The sequence below is a fragment of the Podarcis cretensis genome (assembly GCF_951804945.1).
Source record: "Podarcis cretensis genome assembly, chromosome: 3".
NCBI lineage: Eukaryota > Metazoa > Chordata > Lepidosauria > Squamata > Lacertidae > Podarcis > Podarcis cretensis.
The window spans coordinates 39,412,959-39,430,954 of NC_137172.1; positions in this window are offsets into that span (position 1 = coordinate 39,412,959).

The following is a 17,996-nucleotide window of genomic DNA, read 5'->3' on the forward strand; positions in this document are numbered from 1 at the left end:
AGACTAAAGTGTCCTTTAGCTTTAATTGATTAGCCAATCTGTAGAAAACCCGAGAAAATATGGGCTATCTTCCCAGTGCTCTTTGGCAGAAAACCAGGAGAAGTTATCACTTCTGGGTAGAACCAAGTATCTTGCAAACACCACAGACGTAAACATATTGGCACAAAACTTCATGAAAGAGTATTAGTATTAGCGATAACAGCAAAGTTCTCCAAGGTTAATTGGAGGACTTTACAACTTCAACATTTTTCTTCAGCTTGTATAAATCCAAAATCCAAGCCGGAGAAGAATTAGGGAATTCCCTACTCCCCATTTCTACCAGCCCTTATAGTCACCCAAAGCACACACACACCTTTCCTTTGTACATGCACCACTACTCCTACTTCTGCAACAGCTTATAATGTATAAGGGACAGCCCAGGATGTTTTGCTGCTTGAGGCAACAGAGAAAATGCCACCCCCTCACCTCCATCTCCTTCTCTTTTGCTTGTCTGCCGCCCAATTCCAGGAAAGCTTGGGTAGACATACAAGTTTTTCATAAGTTTTTAAAGGTCCTTACTGTCTCTGTTTTGAAATTTATCAAAGGGAGGGCATTTTAGATGGTGAGTGCAACCACAGAAGGCTTGCTTCTGTGCTGTCACCAAGTGACAATCTGTTCATTCAATGACCAGCAAGTTTTCCTCAGAAAATCTGAAAAGACTGCCTTGGTCTGTTCCAGGTGAGGTGATCTGCAAAATATCCTGGAACCAAGTTGTTTAGGGCTTTAAATGTCAACAACTAACTCAACTCAGTAGCTAATAGGAAGCCAGTACTGATCTTTCAACACCGGTGTAATACTGAGTGTCCTACTAAGTACCTAGCAGCTGCATTTTATGTTAGCTACAGCTTTCAAACCACTTGCAAGGGTAGCCCCACATACAGCACATTAACTGTGCCTCTAATCATGAGGTCACCAAAGTATGAACCACAGTGACAAGGCTATCTCTGTCCATGAATAGCTGTAGTTGGCATACCAACCAAAGATAGCAATGGGTGCTCCAAGCTACTGAGGTCACCTGACTTCTGGTGAGAGGGATGCATCTAGGAGCAACCCCAAACAATGTACCTGCTCCTTCAAAGGAAATGCAACCTCATCCAGAGTTCATATACAACCCTATTCACACACTTTGGGACCACCTATCCATAGGCGCAAAATGAAAGGTAGAGAGAAGGAAACAGCTTGCACGTGCATGTCTTCCTCAAAGAAAGAACAACAATTCCCTGTGGTTTGATGTACAAAGAACTAGACTCCATCCTGGTAAACAGGCCAACGAGCTAGGCTTGACTAGGCCTCTGCATTCTCTAACTTCCTTTACCTAATAGAAGTTGCTGTCGACAAGCAACTTCCAAGCCACAGCCCAGCCTCATGTCAGAGGAGAGTGAACAATTAAAGAGACAAAGTACTGAAAAATGCATAACAAAAGCCCTGCAAATGGGCATCAGGAGCTCCAGGAATGAAGCTGGCACATGTTAATGATGAACATGTTTTTGGTTAATCTTTAATGGGCCACAACTAAAGTGATGGATCTGAGATGGTGTCAGCTGGGAGGCACACCCATTGAGGGAGAAGGCCTTTTCATTTGATATGACAGCCCCCCAGCCTCCTTGTGCTCTTTTCCTCAAGTTAATTTCTCCAATTCAACAAGCTTTCAAGGGACATGGTTAAAATTGAATTTTGAGGTTTATGTCACTCCTTATCCAGGCAGGCTCCTCACAGCCAGAAAAGCAGCATAGGAGCTCCAAGGAAACCCTGACAGAAGACAAGATTTCCTCGGTCACATGGAACTTCACATCCAAAAGAAACAGCTGCTTACCCATCTGGACACAAGAGTAAGTGCTCAAGTCCCCCAGCAACATATGAATTTTCTCTTTCCTGGGCAACACCCAAGTGTTATTTTTCTGGGCCTGGTACAAACTTGTAATATGGGTCCCTGACCCCATGAAAGGCCTTGCCCGTTTTGAAAAACTGTAGGCTTGGATAGTGTCATTTAAAGCACATTTGAAACACACTCTTTCCCTTAAAGAATTCTGGCTGGTGTAGTTTGTTAAGGGATGCTGGGAACTGTAATTCTGTGAGAGGTAAACTACAGTGCCCAGAATTCTTTAAGGGAAAGAATGTGCTTCAAATGTGCTTTAAAGGTGTAGTGTATACTGTACATGACTAAACACTGTGGTGTAATACTTAAAAGTACACCAGACTATGATGTGGAAGACCCAGATTCAAATCTCCACTCAGCCCTGAAGCTTGCTTGGCCTAGTCACTATCTCTCAGCCTGAACTACTTCACAGTTGTGGTTAAGATAAAAGAGGGACCATGTATACCACCTTTTGATTCTTGAAGGAAAGATGAGATACAAATGTACTAAAATGTAGTAATTGTTCTCCAAAGTCTGGCTTTCGTCTCTTATAGAGTTTTCCTCTACATCCTAAGTGACAAATCAAGCAACAAAATATCCTCATTGAATTATGCATGTAGCCAATAGGTTTGTACATTGAATTGTGGTCTTTCTTGTAAACCCTGTTGTTGTTGTTTGTTGTTGTTGTTGTTGTCTTGTTTGTGTTGTTTACCTGTTTGTGTTAGCGGGCTGGACATGGTCTATCTGATTTCAGCTGTGAGACCCTCAAGGCAGTGGTAGTCAAGCACAATATGGTACTGAATACACAATGAAACAACAGAAGAGATCTGAATGGTAAAACTCTGCATCTCATGTAGTTGAGTCAGCTTTGATCTTGACAAGAGTTCTCAGTTCATTTTTGTGGATGGCAAAACATTCTATCAACCAGTCAAGCTGCATGCAACCTTGTCACATAGCTGCTGGCATTCACAGCTGGTCTACTACACCACTTCATAAAAGAAATGAGATGGGGGTTCTTTTTGTATACTTGTAGGGAGCTGAGTTATTAGGAGTTAGGAACTGGACCACAGGACTGTGTGCCTAGCACAGAAGAAAAGTATATTTATTTATTTTTAAAAGTGGAGAAGGCTCCAACTCTGAGCTGAAAAGAAAGTTGTCAAAAAAGAGCAGGAAGAATTATTCTGCATCTATGATCTGGAAATTTACATCAAGGCTTGAAGAACATAAGATGAGTCTGCTGGATCAGGCCAATGGACCTCTATCCCAGCATCCTGCTCTCACAGTGGCCAACGCCTGTGGAAAGCCTGCAAGCTGAACATGAGCGCAACAGCTCTCTGCCCACCTGTGATTCCCAGCAATTGGTATTCAGAGGCATAACGTCTCTGATGGTGGAGGCCATTGTGCAGCCCTGTCAGGGTCACAAAGGACTGTGAGTTGAAGGCTTGGCATCTGGAGAGCAATGGAGAGTAGATATCTAGGTGTGAGGTGTGGTTATGCTCTTACTATAATGCCTAGGCCCAGTAGTACCCTTTTTCTGGTGCTTTGAGCAATGCCAGGTGACTGAATCTAACTTAAATTTCCCACATCGCAGCGCATCACTCCACTGGAGACTTAAAATGGCAGCGCAACCCAGAATCTTGGTGCAGCTCAGAGCATCACTGCCCAACACTAATGGGAGACAGGATCCATGGGAGGGCACTTAAACTGGGCCCCAGTCCTACTGAGGGCTCTCCACGTCCCAGCTTCATTCCCCATCAGACACTGCTACATACAGTGTTTCTTATATGCTACAAGCTAGCAACCATAAAAGTACTATGCAGTGCACGACAGGGTTAACTTGGCTGTAATACACAATGGTCCCTGAAATAGGTCGCAAGCATGTCTCATATGCTCCTGGTTGAAAAAACAGTCATGCTCCAACCCTTTTTCTCTCACCCCAATCTCAGCAGCAGGGACGACTTGATACCAAAAACCCAGAGGAGGAAAATGTCACGAGAGTTGGAGATTAGTAAGGGGACTTAGAAAAAGAACCCATTTTTAAAAAATTGACTGCGGAGCTCCATGTCGCCAAGCAATAATTTAATCATTTGCTTCCTCCTCACCCACAACCCAGCTTCTTTTTAGTGACATGAAAAATCCTGATAATGTTGCAGAAACATGGATTGCTCCCCACAGCCAGTGCCAGATCCTAGGGCCCTACATCTCTCTGTGTGGAAAGGCTGCCATGAAGGGAATGATATCTTGCAAAGCCCTTTCCCCTCTGACTGCTGGCCTTAGTAATGTTCTCTCTGTGCCAGCAACCCAAGCAGGCACCCAGGAGAACAACCCAACACCTGTTGCAGGTGGAAAGCCCTAAGGAAATCAGGCTCACAGTGGGACTGCTGTTCCTCTATAATTATTACAATTTTAATCATTTCTTTTTAATAATAATAATAAAATCTTTCCCTTAAGCCATCTTGCACTGCAGAAGCTACCGCTGCTGCTGCCATGGTTACGGTTCCAAGCTAGCCAATGCTAGCAGCAAAACCACAGTCTCCTGATAGTGTTGAACCTGTGAGCTGTGCCATCACGCAAGTGCCAGCCACTGTGCTGGCAAACCGGCTGGCATTGCTCTTCTGCTATATATTTTCCTGCATTTAAACTTGAGAGATCGTGAGAAGCAAAATCTCTCATTAGCAATGGGCTCATTTCGTGTGATCAGACTACAATCTCTGCCCCACCTATATTTAATTATTGATTTATTGATTTAGGCCTTTAAGATCTTCATGAGAGGCAACAGCTTTTGAGAGAAAGACTAAGCTTTTCCAATCACTACATCTCCAAGCTGTTGATTCCTTCCCTCTCACTTGTTGATTTCTATGAACTTGTTAAAAACAAGGAGATCAAGATGGATACAAACCAAGAGTGGGATGGAGTAAATCCTGAAAAGACAAGACATGTGCAGGGGTCAGCAACCTTTTTCAGCCGTGGGCCGGTCCACTGTCCTTCAGACCATGTGGGGGGGGGGGGCAGACTATATTTTGAAAAAAAATATAAACGAATTTCTATGCCCCACAAATAACCCAGAGATGTATTTTAAATAAAAGGACACATTCTACTCATGCTGATTCCCGGACCATCTGCGGGCCGGATTGAGAAGGCGACTGGGCCGCATCCAGCCCCCAGGCCTTAAGTTGCCTACCCCTGGACATGTGTATGGAGTTGTGGTGGTGGAATGACTTACATGGAATAATTTAAATAAGTTTAAAATGACAATGCGCTGAATTAATTAATTACTTTTTGAGGTTGGCGACTGTTGTTTTTGTTTGCTCTAACAAACCAAGAATATAGAAGCCGTTCCAAAGCATGGAATGGTGGCATTTGCCAGCAATATGCTACATGTTCCTTCCCTTTCTTTATCTTAGTAACTTGCCTTTCACTCATGAAAATTCTGTTTGTGGTTTGAAAACCATGCCTGACTTTGAGTAGGCTCTTTGTGACATCCATACTTAAGCAGAGGCACCTGCCATTAAATAAAATTGCAGTAATGTTGTCTCTGTTTTCCAGTACATGAACATTTAACATAAATCTTTGTAAGTATCAATTTTTACAACACATACACACATACATTTTCAGGCTTAATGACTTATCAATGCCAAGCTAATAAATAAAATAATTTTGGTTAAAATGAATAATACAACTGTTACGGGGAACATTAATATTTCAGTCAGGAGAAGCAAGAGGGGAGCTCAGGAAGACAAAGATGGAAATGGCTGTTAAGCAGAACCACTGAAGTACAGGGCCTCCTACCCTACCTCCCTGAGCCATTCCAGAAGGATACGTGGTGATCAGTATTGAAAGGTCAAGGAACAGGGTCACACTCCTTTATCTGTTTTCTGACATGTTATCAGCCAGGGTGACCAAGACAATTTCAGTACCATGACCAAATCTGAAGCTGGACTAAAAGGATCCAGGTATGTAATTATCTTCCTCCAAACATGCCTGAAGATGAGTTGCCGCCACCTTCTCAAGCACCTTGACCCAAAAGGCGATATCCACCACTCATGGTGGTTTAACACTTCTGGATACTGGGAGGTCCTCTTAAGGAAGGGGCATGCTACCGCTTCCTTCAAGGTGAATGGTGCCTCCCCTTCCTTCAATTAAGCATTACTTATTCCTTGAACAGGGACACGGGTTAAACCACAGAGCCTAGGACTTGCCGATCAGAAGGTCAGCGGTTCGAATCCCCGCGACGGGGTGAGCTCCCGTTGCTCGGTCTCAGTTTGAAAGCATGTCAAAGTGCATGTAGATAAATAGGTACCGCTCCGGCGGGAAAGTAACCGGCGTTTCCGTGTGTTGCTCTGGTTCGCCAGAAGTGGCTTAGTCATGCTGGCCACATGACCCGGAAGCTGTACGCCGGCTCCCTTGGCCAATAAAGCGAGATGAGCGCCGCAACCCCAGAGTCGGTCACAACTGGACCTAATGGTCAGGGGTCCCTTTACCTTTATTCCTTGAACACAACTCTGTCCAAAGCTGAGCAATTCTTCCCTAAAGTGTCTCACAGATTTGTTAAAGCAGTCTGCTGCCGGCGTCAGAGCAACACTTCCTTGGCCAGATGGCCCAGTCACCACTTGAAAAAGCTGTGCCAGACAGCTGCTGTGAACAGAATGGGAAGTGGAGAAGTGAGCTTGTTTCACCACCACATAATAGACGTCAGAATGCAGCCTCACTTGTGCTTGGTCAAGTTCAGAGCAAGATTTATGCCACCTGTACTCTAGCAACTCACCTCCTGTTTCATTGCACACAGGTCATTAGGGTCCCAATTTGGCCTACATGTTCCACAGCGGCAGCAAGAGCACTGAGGAGATATTGTGTCAGTGGCACTGAGCATCTCACCATTCCATAGAGTGATAATAGCCTCAAAAGGAGAGCCTGTCATGTCAGCTGGAAAATCCTCCAGAGCTTGCAGGAATCTATCAGGTTCCATAAGTCTCTGTGAGCAGACCATATCAAGAAGAAGTGCCAAGGATTTTCAGTGGCAGCTTATGTGCTGTCAACTGTAAAGTATATTCCATTCTGCCTCCCCAATGTGCAATGACTATAGTGAGTAAGTTGGAAATACTCTCTCAGACACACACCCCAGCCCTGCTTCCTTGGGAGCCATTCTGGGGCCTAATTCATACATGTCGTCAGCAGCATGAAAATAGCTACTCGAAAATACAACTTTGTGGAAGCAGTTCTACACTGCAAGCCATTTCTGTGAAGATGCTTCCCATGCTGTTCTGGCGATTTTAACCATACCAGCAAAATGCAGTTATCTTTTCAAGCAGCTACAAGGGTAAGCATAAGCTGCATGTAAGAATTAAGCCCCTGGATCTGAGTATTTAAAAGAGGCAACAACCAGATTTGTTGCTATCTAGCAAAATCTGCTGTGATAAGAACAATTCTAAATGCCCATGTCTTTATTCTTTGTGTGTGTTCTTTAAATATCACTATTTTGGAACATTTTGGGAGCTGTAGGTCATTAATAGTGCTGAGACTTGTTTAGGAAATCTCTGTTCCCCTCCCAGAGCTACAATTCCCAGAACTGCTCACTTGGTCAGACAATACCTGAAATACTGTGTCCAGTTCTAAGTGCCACAGTATATGAAGGATATTGACAAGCTGGAATGTGTGCAGAGGAGTGAAACCAAGATGATCAAGGGTCTGGAAACAAAGCCTTATGAAGAATGGTTGAAGAAGCTGGGTATGTCTAGCCTGGAATAGAGGAGACTGATGGGAGATATGATAGGTAAAGGTAAAGGGACCCCTGACTGTTAGGTCCAGTCCTGGACGACTCTGGGGTTGTTGCGCTCATCTCGCTTTATTGGCCGAGGGAGCCGGCGTACAGTTTCTGGGTCATGTGGACAGCATGACTAAGCCGCTTCTGGTGAACCAGAGCAGCACACGAAAACGCCGTTTACCTTCCCACCAGAGTGGTACCTATTTTTCTACTTGCACTTTGATGTGCTTTTAAACTGCTAGGTTGGCAGGAGCAGGGACCGAGCAACGGGAGCTCACCCCGTCACGGGGATTCGAACCGCCAACCTTCTGGTCGGCAAGCCCTAGGCTCTGTGGTTTAACCCACAGCGCCACCCTTGTCCCAGGAGATATGATAGCCACCTTCAAATATCTTAAGGCCTGTCACATGTAAGATGGTGCAAGGTTGTTTTCTCCTGCTGTGGAGGATAGGACCCAAACTAATGAATTAAAGTTACAAGGAAGGAGATTCTGACTAATTATCAGGAAGAACTTTCTGACAGTAAGAGCTGCTCAACTAGAACAGACTCCCTTGGGAAGTTGTGGACTCTCCTTGGAGGTAAGATCTTGTTGAGATTCCTGCATTGCAGGGGGCTGGACTAGATGACCCTTGGGGTCCAATTCTATGATTCTATGAATCAATCCCTCTTCCCAGAAAACTCTGGGAACTGGTTCTTCTGCGAAGGAAATAGGGGCCTCCTAACAATCCTCAGCACTTTTAATGAACTACAGCTCCCAAGAGTATTTGGATGAAGTAGTGTTTTGGTTTTTTTAAGAGGTTTGATGCTGCTTTAAGCATCTAGTGCAGATGGGGTCTCAAAAACGCCTTACCTCCCTTCACTCTTCCAAACTCCATCTGAGCATCTAGGGCTTTAAAGAAACTAGATAGCCACATTGTCTAACCTCTTAAAACCCAGAGCTACAAAACTAGCCTAAGTTGCCCTGACAACTTCCTGCATCACTTAAGAGGAGTTCCTTCTGCTGGGAACTTCTGAGCCATGCTCTTTTATGAACTACTTTCTAATCTGTTAACTAAGATTTGGTGGCTGATTAATTATTAAGCATTTTGAGCACTGTTTCATTAAATCGGCACAGCATGTCATCCCTTGGGAACAGCATACTGATCTCTGACAAAAGCTTTGGACGGGGGTGCGGAAAGAGTTTCATGACACTTGCAACTGAGTTTAGGGTTGCGCAACTCAGCCAACACACCCCTGTCCAAGGCCAACGGTAAAGACCCATTTGCCCTCTATAAAGAAACATATAGTAGCATAGCTACAGAGAGTTCATTTTGTCACAGATTGGCAACAGCTCATTGGGAAGGCAAAATACTGATGGGCCATGAAGATTTCAGCTCTAAATTGTCACTTCAAATATGTCCCAAGTCAGTAGTGACCTAAAATGGTTAGCACAGTACAACCTGAAACTTGCTATTTCGGTAGCTTTGTGAAATAGCATAATAATTATATGGGCACCACAGCTAAATTCAAATTTCTGAGAGTAAAAAGATAGTATGTATTGAAATTGCATGTAAAATAATAAAGCATGGTCAGGGTTGATGGGAGTTCTAGTCCATAACATCTGGTGAGCACCATGTTGGCTTTCATCTCTGTTTTAAAATATCTTAACCTGTGTTACTGGTTTTATTAGTTTTGAATATCTTATAAACCACTTCAAATTTTCTTATTAGGACTAGGTAATAGTTTTATATATAATTTCATGGAACTAGAGAAAGAAAACACAAACTTATTTGCAATTATTTTCATCACAATACTTGTGGCTATAGTATAGTGCTATATGTATCTACCAAGTGTTTCACTTTGGAACTGACCTTTTGGGCCACTGGGAACATTTTGTGAAAGTGCTGTGTGTGTCACATGGCTACCATGGAGCATGGCATAAGTCAAAATGGCTGCTCTGCAGAAGTGGCATAACACAAAATGGCTGACACGTTGAAAAGAACATAAGAAGATACAGGGCCACAAAATGGTGTTGGCATGGCCCCCGATGATGGGAAATAGGCACCTACATCAGCCACCACCATGCTTTTTGGAGCTCTCTAATCCAGACATCCAATGCAATACAGATGTGAATTTTAGTGGGGGCATTCTACGTATTGTGAGTTTTAGAGGGCTAGTTACTGAAACTTTTTATGGGCTTCATGGGAGATACTGGTGGATGCACTGGTGGGAAGAGATCTAGCAGAAGTGGGACCACACTGTTGAAGATATGGGCATCAGGTATAACTCATCTCCTCTTTACACTAATCTTTCATGACCATACATGCAGAATATTTGCATCCAGTGTGACAAATCTTTGACTGCTGTTCTGGATGCCTCAGAAAAGCTATGTGAGAATCTTAGTGTTGTTAATAAATAAAGTCCGTTTATTCCATCCTAAGTCTTATGTGGAGCAAATTGGAGTGGTACCAGGTTACTTTCGTGCTGCTACTAGTTCCTGCCAATTTAATGGCATATAGCACACTCCAACTTTGCCATTGCCTTGTTTGGCTCCAACTGGTCTGTAAATTAAAGCAAAAACATCACATAGCACGTTTTCTCATGTCCCTCTTTAGCCTGCTTGAGCAGCTCAAGGTGTTCCAGGTGTTAACAGAATGGCCCTTATTCCAGGACCACTAAGTCCAACATGGATGTCTTATTTTCCACTACATCCCAGCTTCACAGCAAGGACTCCATGGAACAGGCACTGCTCACTTAAACTGGCTTATTTGCCCTGATATTAGGTAACTATGGTAACTGTTACAGACTTAATTGTAGCTCCATGTTTACCTTTCTGTATTTATTCTGATCATTTCTCTTGCTGCATGTGCTCACTCTCTCTCACTCACGCACACACTTTTCCTTAGCAAAAGACACACAGAATAGTGCTAATGATAAACCCAGCTCTCATCCCCTGCTGGCTGTGTTAGAACCCTTTATCAGCTGATATCGATGCTACCATGATCACCACATCTCTGTAATCCTACAACCCTCCTTCCCTTCTCTGCACAGCAAATATCCCCTTCTGTGATGAAGTGTACTTTTAATTTGCAAATGTTAGGCAAATTGTGTCTGTCTTCAGGGCAATTTTGTAAGATACGTCAGGCTTTCCTCGTTGTGCCAATGAAAAACTGGAGCCCAGAACGACTTGCCATGAGGCTGTGGCTGAGGTGAGGCTTCAACCAAATTCAGCCCCCCCCCCCATCAAAATTCAATGGTTTTCCTCCTTAGATTACATTGGTTCCAACATGTAGCCTCCCTTGCCAAGCTGTTTCTATAACAAAACATTTAGTTATTGCTTATTTGTTGCTTACGGTCAGATGTCTTCCCTTGAGATGGTGCTTCAGTTGAAAGTACCTTTTTCCCCACAGGACAAGTTGCATCAGTCCTATGGGAAAATGCTATTCTTCTCATAGATATCACATTAATTGCTTTTCATTTGTCATTTGGAGTGGGTTCTGCATGTATCATGGCCTCCTAATGGAGATCATGAATAGTGAATAGGGCCTGTTGGACACTATTTCTATGTTACTGCAAAAGGTTATTAGCATAGATAGATAGATAGTGCCTGTGATATGAATGGTGACAAATGGTAGAACTCTCCTCTTTTCAGTATCCCCATGTTTTTTAAATCCAAAATACAATCATCATCATCATCATCATCACTATTTTCAACTCTCCTGCAGTCTATGCATTTCCTACTGTGTCAAATGAATGCAGGAAGGCTCTGCGTTTTTATTTTTCAATTGCAAATTTGTCCAACAAACACCCCCCAAAAAAAATCCAGCCTCACTATTTTTTTCTACTCCTTCTTATAGCATTACCATGTAACTTATGCAACTATTCTAGTTTATGTTTTGCCTTCTTAAAAATTCTTAACAGATCCATCCTATCCCAGCTACAAGAAATGATGTGGGGGGACTTTATTGATGTGTGCAGCATATCTGTGGGAAAGGGGGTGGTTATTGTTTTCGTCTGTTATTATGTTATGTGGTTTTGTGTTTTTATATTGTAAAAGGGCAGTATAGGGTGGGTGAAGGGCAGTATAGAAATTTAATAAATAAATAAATATTGAAACATTCTGCGGCCATATACAGCCAATATTGTTCCTGAGCATGTATACGGGGATGCACATGCTTCCCCTGGAACATAATACGCTTACTGTGTGCTGCCCCAAATGCTACATCAGATCCTGGTGAATCTGCAGTGCTACATAAAGAGTGGTGTGGGATGCCTGGCAAGGATTTCCAAGCCCCAGATGAGTATTATTGGGATTCCTAACAGTAAGATCAAACCCATCAACCCCTCTCCTAAACATCCTCACCGACAGGCAATCATGTCTCACTCTACCATCCATATATTGTCCTTAGCGAAGAGATCACACATTTGTTTGCAAAATGGGACTTGAAGGATGAGTGCGTAAAGGATACAAAATGCATTTCCAATGATTGTGCAGATCAACCCCGAAAAACAGCTAAAGAATCTTTACATATGACATTGGTGTTTACACAGCATAGTGCTATATCCACATATTAAGTTGTCAATAATGGTTTATTCTACACACTTTGAATGCAAAACCATGTTAACATAGGGAGTCATGACTTTAACTATTACTCTTATTTTTCAACAGGGATTCTGACATTTCCCATTTTTTGCCTTGACAAACAACCGGCATGGTGCCAGATGGAAACATCTGGAATAGTTCCACCGTGCACAGAGCCAGATGCCTTTCCATATATTTCCTCAGGCATGCATATATATATATATATATATATATATATATATATATATATGAGAAGTGATTCTCTAATAATCTGTTATCTGAATAAGTAATTGCTAGTGGCTGAATCCTGGATAAGGCACATCCATTCCACCTCTGTTTGATTTACATGGTTCTCTGTTGTTTCCCACTGCATCTCATTTTTCTTTTCATCCTTTATTTGAAAAAAAAGAGAGACAATTTGGATATTTTTAGGTATTCCATCATAGTCAGCTGTGCCGGCTTTTAGTCAACCTTTTTACCTTGTAACTTTGTCAAGAAAAAGAAGTGTGAAAAGTAAAGGGAGAAAACATTTCCCCTGACAGAGTAAGATAAGATCAATCCGGCTGCAACAGGCCAAGGACCTGACTAGTTGAGGATCCTGTTTATAGCCAAGCAGATGCATGACGGCATCAACATGCAACCACACCAACACACCTGATGATAATAATAATAATAATAATAATAATAATAATAATAATAATAATAATAATTTATTTATACCCCACCCATCTGGCTGAGTCTCCCCAGCCATGGCTTGTCCCCAGCATATGGTATTCAGAGATGCACTGCCTTTGAACATGGAGGTCATATGTAACACATAACCTCCAACATTTCTCAGATGAAAATAGGGACGTCCCATTCCATAATGATAATTTTGCTATTTATACCCCACACATCTTACTGGGTTGCCCCAGCCACTCTGGGCAGCTTCCAACATATATAAAAATATAATAAAACATTAAACATTTTAAAAAAACCTTCCCTATACAGGATTGCCTTCAGATGGCTCAGGGGTCAGAAAACTCCATCAGGGATGTCCCTGGAAAATAGGGACACTTGTAGGGTCTGGTAATATATTATGGGCGCCACAATTTAAGAAGGTTTTGACTAGCTGGAAAGTGTGAAGAAGAGGGCAACCAAGATGATCAAGGTTCTGTAAACCGAGCCTTCTGAGGAAGGTTGAGGGAGTTGGGTATGTTTATTCTGGAAAAGAGGGGTCCCATAGGAGATAAGATAGCCATCTTCAAATATCTAAAAGGCTACCAGATAGAAGATGGAGCAAGCTTGTTTTCTGCTGCTTTGGAGGGTAGGGCCCAAGCCATAGAAATAAAGTTACAAGAAAGGAGATTCTGACTAAACATCGGGGGAGGGGGAGATGACTTTCTGACAGTAAGAGCTGTTCAACAGTGGAACAAACTGCCAAGGCAAGTGGTGGACTCTCCTTTCATGGAGGTTTTTAAGCAGAGATTGGATGGCCAAATGTCATGGATACTGCATCACAGGGGGTTGCGCTAGATGACCCTCAGAGTCCCTTCCAACTCTACAATTCTATGATATAGCTATTATGTTGAAAAACCGCTGATAAACCTATACTCCGTTAAGCTATTTGATCTTTTTTTTTTTAAAGATCTAAGCCAGTGGACATCACCCCAGAGTGGAACCTGGAGAGGGAAGGGGAAGAAGGCAGATGATCCTGACGTACTTATTATTATATTGCAGTCTCAGTATTTAATCTTTTACTGGTATTGGGTTAACAGAAAACTAATAGAACTGTTAGTTAAAAGTCAGAAAATGAATGTATATATGTCTATATTAAAATTTTAATATAGACATACTGTATATACATACACACACTATTACTATATCAGGCTCTAGGACAGCCTGAGGTCTTTTTTGTTTGGTCATATGTTTGTTTAGCTTGCTTCTTGGACTGGGTGCTTAACCCTGAATGATGCTCCATGTGGAGCCATCATTTCACATCAGATCCTATGGTATCACCTGTAGGGGCCTGCCTTGCATTAGAATTCCACCCCAACACCGTAGTTCAGTGGCAAAGCATCTGCTTTGCATGCAGAAGGTCCCAGGTTCAATCCCTGGCATCTCCAGGTAGGGTTGGGAAGATCCCCTGCCTGAAACCCTGGAGAGACGCTGCCAGTCAGTGCAGAAAACACTGAGCTAGCTGGGCCAGTGGTCTGACTCGGCATGAGGCAGATTCCTTTGTTCCTATACCACCATATCTTATGCCCAAGAATTTCATGACTCATTTATAGAGCATGTAAAAAAAGTATTTTCATTTGGCTGTCCTGAATCTCATGCCAGTCTACTGAAGTGGATGACCCAAAGTACTAGCATTATGAGGAAAGAGAGAGGGAAATTCTCTCTTTCTAACATATCAGAGCCCTGATATATATCCCTGATATCCCATATCAGTCCACCTTTGGAGCTGAAATTCTTTGGAAGAGAGGGCAGGATAGAAGACTTTTTAAAATGGTTACCTACTTTCAAAGCATTCAATTATGATCTCTAACTCTATCTATTTGGTGTTTGCACAGTTCTTAACTATTCCAAGCAATTCCTTTTCCCCTTCTTTCATCCGCATATTACCTTCAGCTTGAATACTATTCAGGGAGCTACATCTATCCACCACATCAAAAATTAAAATGTTGTACCTGCCAAAGTTCAGGAACAAAAAGCCCCATAGACTGTGTTGCACATATATTTGCATAATTGTGGGCAAATGTGCATAAATGTACTTTGCTCTCTCTATCTCACACACACAGTAGCAGAACTGTGCAGATTTATTGTCTCTCTCTCTTTCAAGCAATTTGCATCCTTTACCATTTAATACCTGTTCCAAGGCTGGAAACAATGAATTTGCTTATTTGAATTCTATAAAATGAAACCTGAAAACAGTGCACAGAATTTTAGGTTTCGGAAACATAATCCTGTCCACAACTGAAGGAACGAGAATTTCTTATCTCCCTTTATCTCTCTCCATTTTGTTCCTTAAAACCCCACAGGTGATATTAGCAGCGCTGCTTAGCAATCCATGTATGAATTCTCACCAGCCCCTTCTAGTAGGAAAAAAGAGAATGTTTCAAGTACAGTGTGTATTCTAATGGGAAAGAATGAAAAGTTGAGAATACATAAAAGGAGATATGACTAGGCAGAACAGTATCATTGAATTTAAGTTAATGTAGAGAATGGATATATTCATCATGGATTATTAAAAACAGATGTTTGTAGACATGTAAAGAATAGAGTAATTAATCAGAAATTAATTGAATTAGACCATGAAGGATGGCAATGCATGATCACATATTATTATAATGAGAGCATAAGAATCTCTGATTGGATCTATGGCTTGTACTTTCTATGGGAAAGTTGTAATCATTTGATTGGTTGTTTAGCAATCATGTGTGTAACCTGGAAGTGTATAAGAAACTCTGCTTTGGATGTGGGTCTTTGCAGCCTCCTTATTTTTGAGGCTGTCCCTATGCACATCTGTATTTCAATAAAGGCCTCTTTTTCCACTTGGAGCCTGCATCCTCCTCTTTTGGGTTTCTGGGAGGGCTACCTCCAGATTAGGAACCCCTTTAAATTTCTCTGGCATAGCTGCACAGGAATAAAATATGACATACTTGTCAGTTTTTGTGCCAATTGGCTGGAGAAAGTGACACATGATGAAGGGCTGCCAAAAGAGAGATCCCGAAGTGCAGCTAAGATTCCATGGCTGATTAATTATTAAGCCTTTCAAACTTTGTTGCGTCAAACAAGCAGCACCTTCCATCTCTGGAGAGCAGGAAAATGTTCTCACTCTGACAAGGTTCTACGGATGGCCTGAAAAGAGTCTGTTGATGGGGCAGAAAAGCACAGGAGGGAACATATCCTTCCTTATTTGACATACTGCTTAGAACAGTGAAATTAAGCCACTTGAAGCAGAGCTGGTCTACATCAGGTTGCATGATGTTGCCTTAGACCAGTTTTTGTCAACCTCTACTTCTTCTTTTGCTCTAATACTTTCTTCAAGCTGGTTCTTAAGTTGCTCAAGCTTCCGCTAAAAGTTTTACATCACTGAGCACTGAAGCTCATTCTCCATTTCGTTTTGCATAGTACTCAGGCAATGAAACTTATTCCAGCATTTAAGCCAGAAAATCCCATGAGCACCTCACCCTGGTAACAGAAAATACAATAAATGAAATGACTAGAAATGGACTATCCTTTCTTGACACCCAAAAACAGCTGCCTGAGGCAGTCACCACATTCTGCCTAATGGCAGGTCCAGCCCCAGTTCTACCAGCCTATCCCCAAAACTACATTGTTTCTAGGATGCTGCCATAGGTACTGTACCTTCCGGGAAGAAATGGGATTCTTCCCACTTCATTTTCCATTGTGGTTCATGCCTTTGCCTAGCCTGCTGTCAGAAATCATAAAAACTGCAGTCCAGCAGTCCACATCTGTCTCGTCTCCCATCTCTACCATCCTAGTTTTCCCTCCATCTCAGTTTCTCCCTTCTCTACTGTCCCTGCCTGCATCCCATTTTACAGGTGTCCCAGTGCTCACGGCATGCAGGAAACTAAGTTAAATCAAATGCGTTTCACAGCTCATTCGCCTACTTGTTCAGATGTGAAGTTCTCTGCATAGCCAATGAGTGTCCTGGAGATGCTGCCATTTGTCACCTCAGAGAAAAGCATTTAGGTCTGGCATGAAAACCAAGGAGCAAAGGATAGAATGAAAAAGTCGTCCCTGGAGATTAATCAAATAGTGCTATTTTAAAATTTATGCATCAAATTTGAATACTCATTTACTCAAACTGAACACCTGAAAAATTCAAAGTTCCAAGGGGAACATTTGTTTTCCCTTCATTCCTGACAAATGTCAGCAAGTCCTGTCATTACCCCTTCCTCCCACTGGTTGCTTGAGGGGAAAGGAAGAACAGAAAGCCAGGGTGTATTTTCTCATTGTTCTGTACCAAAGCTTTCCCCATAGCTTGAAATGCAACAGTAGGGAAAATAAAGACCAGATGCAGCCTTACCATGAAGCAGAGTTTGAGCAATATTGAAGGGTAAAATATTTTGAGCACTTCCAGACTATTACTATTTTCAAGTAGAAGTCAGTCACATATCTACAAATTCAGGCAACTCAATGATTTGGAGCTCTAGCAAAACAAATCTGCTCCCATAAAAGATCAGGTAAGGAAAGTGGTGAAGAAATGCACTGGAAGGTATGGAATTATACTTGCTTGACATGACGTCATCTAACCTCCCTGCAGACAAATCAGCATGAATGCTGAGGACACAAGATATATAAAAGTAGCCCCTCACATTTTTTTAAAAAAATGTGTGTTTGTGTGGTGTTTAGGGATGGGAGAGAATTTCCATTCGGTTTGCAATTAGCATCAAATTGTTGTTACTCTTGAACTTATGGAACAGAAAACGTTATGCCGGACAAATAAAGCACTGGGAAGAAATCTAGAAAATGCTCTGTTTGGACAAGTATCCCACCCCACATTAGGGGTGCACAGTTGTAAAACCACACTCCTGTGGATTCAGACATACCCAATGGCAAGCAAAAACTCCATCTCCACAAGCTCCTCAGACAAGCCCAACTCACACAAACATGGTCTCTGAAGGAGACCCTCAGACTCCCGTCCATTCTCTGTCCTGCTGCAGATGTTGAGTCATTACTTTGCATTCAAACCTTCCTGCTTTTGTTCAGATCATCCATCTTCACTGTGATGAAAGGTGACACTGTCGTCTGATGCTGTCAGAACTGTGGGACA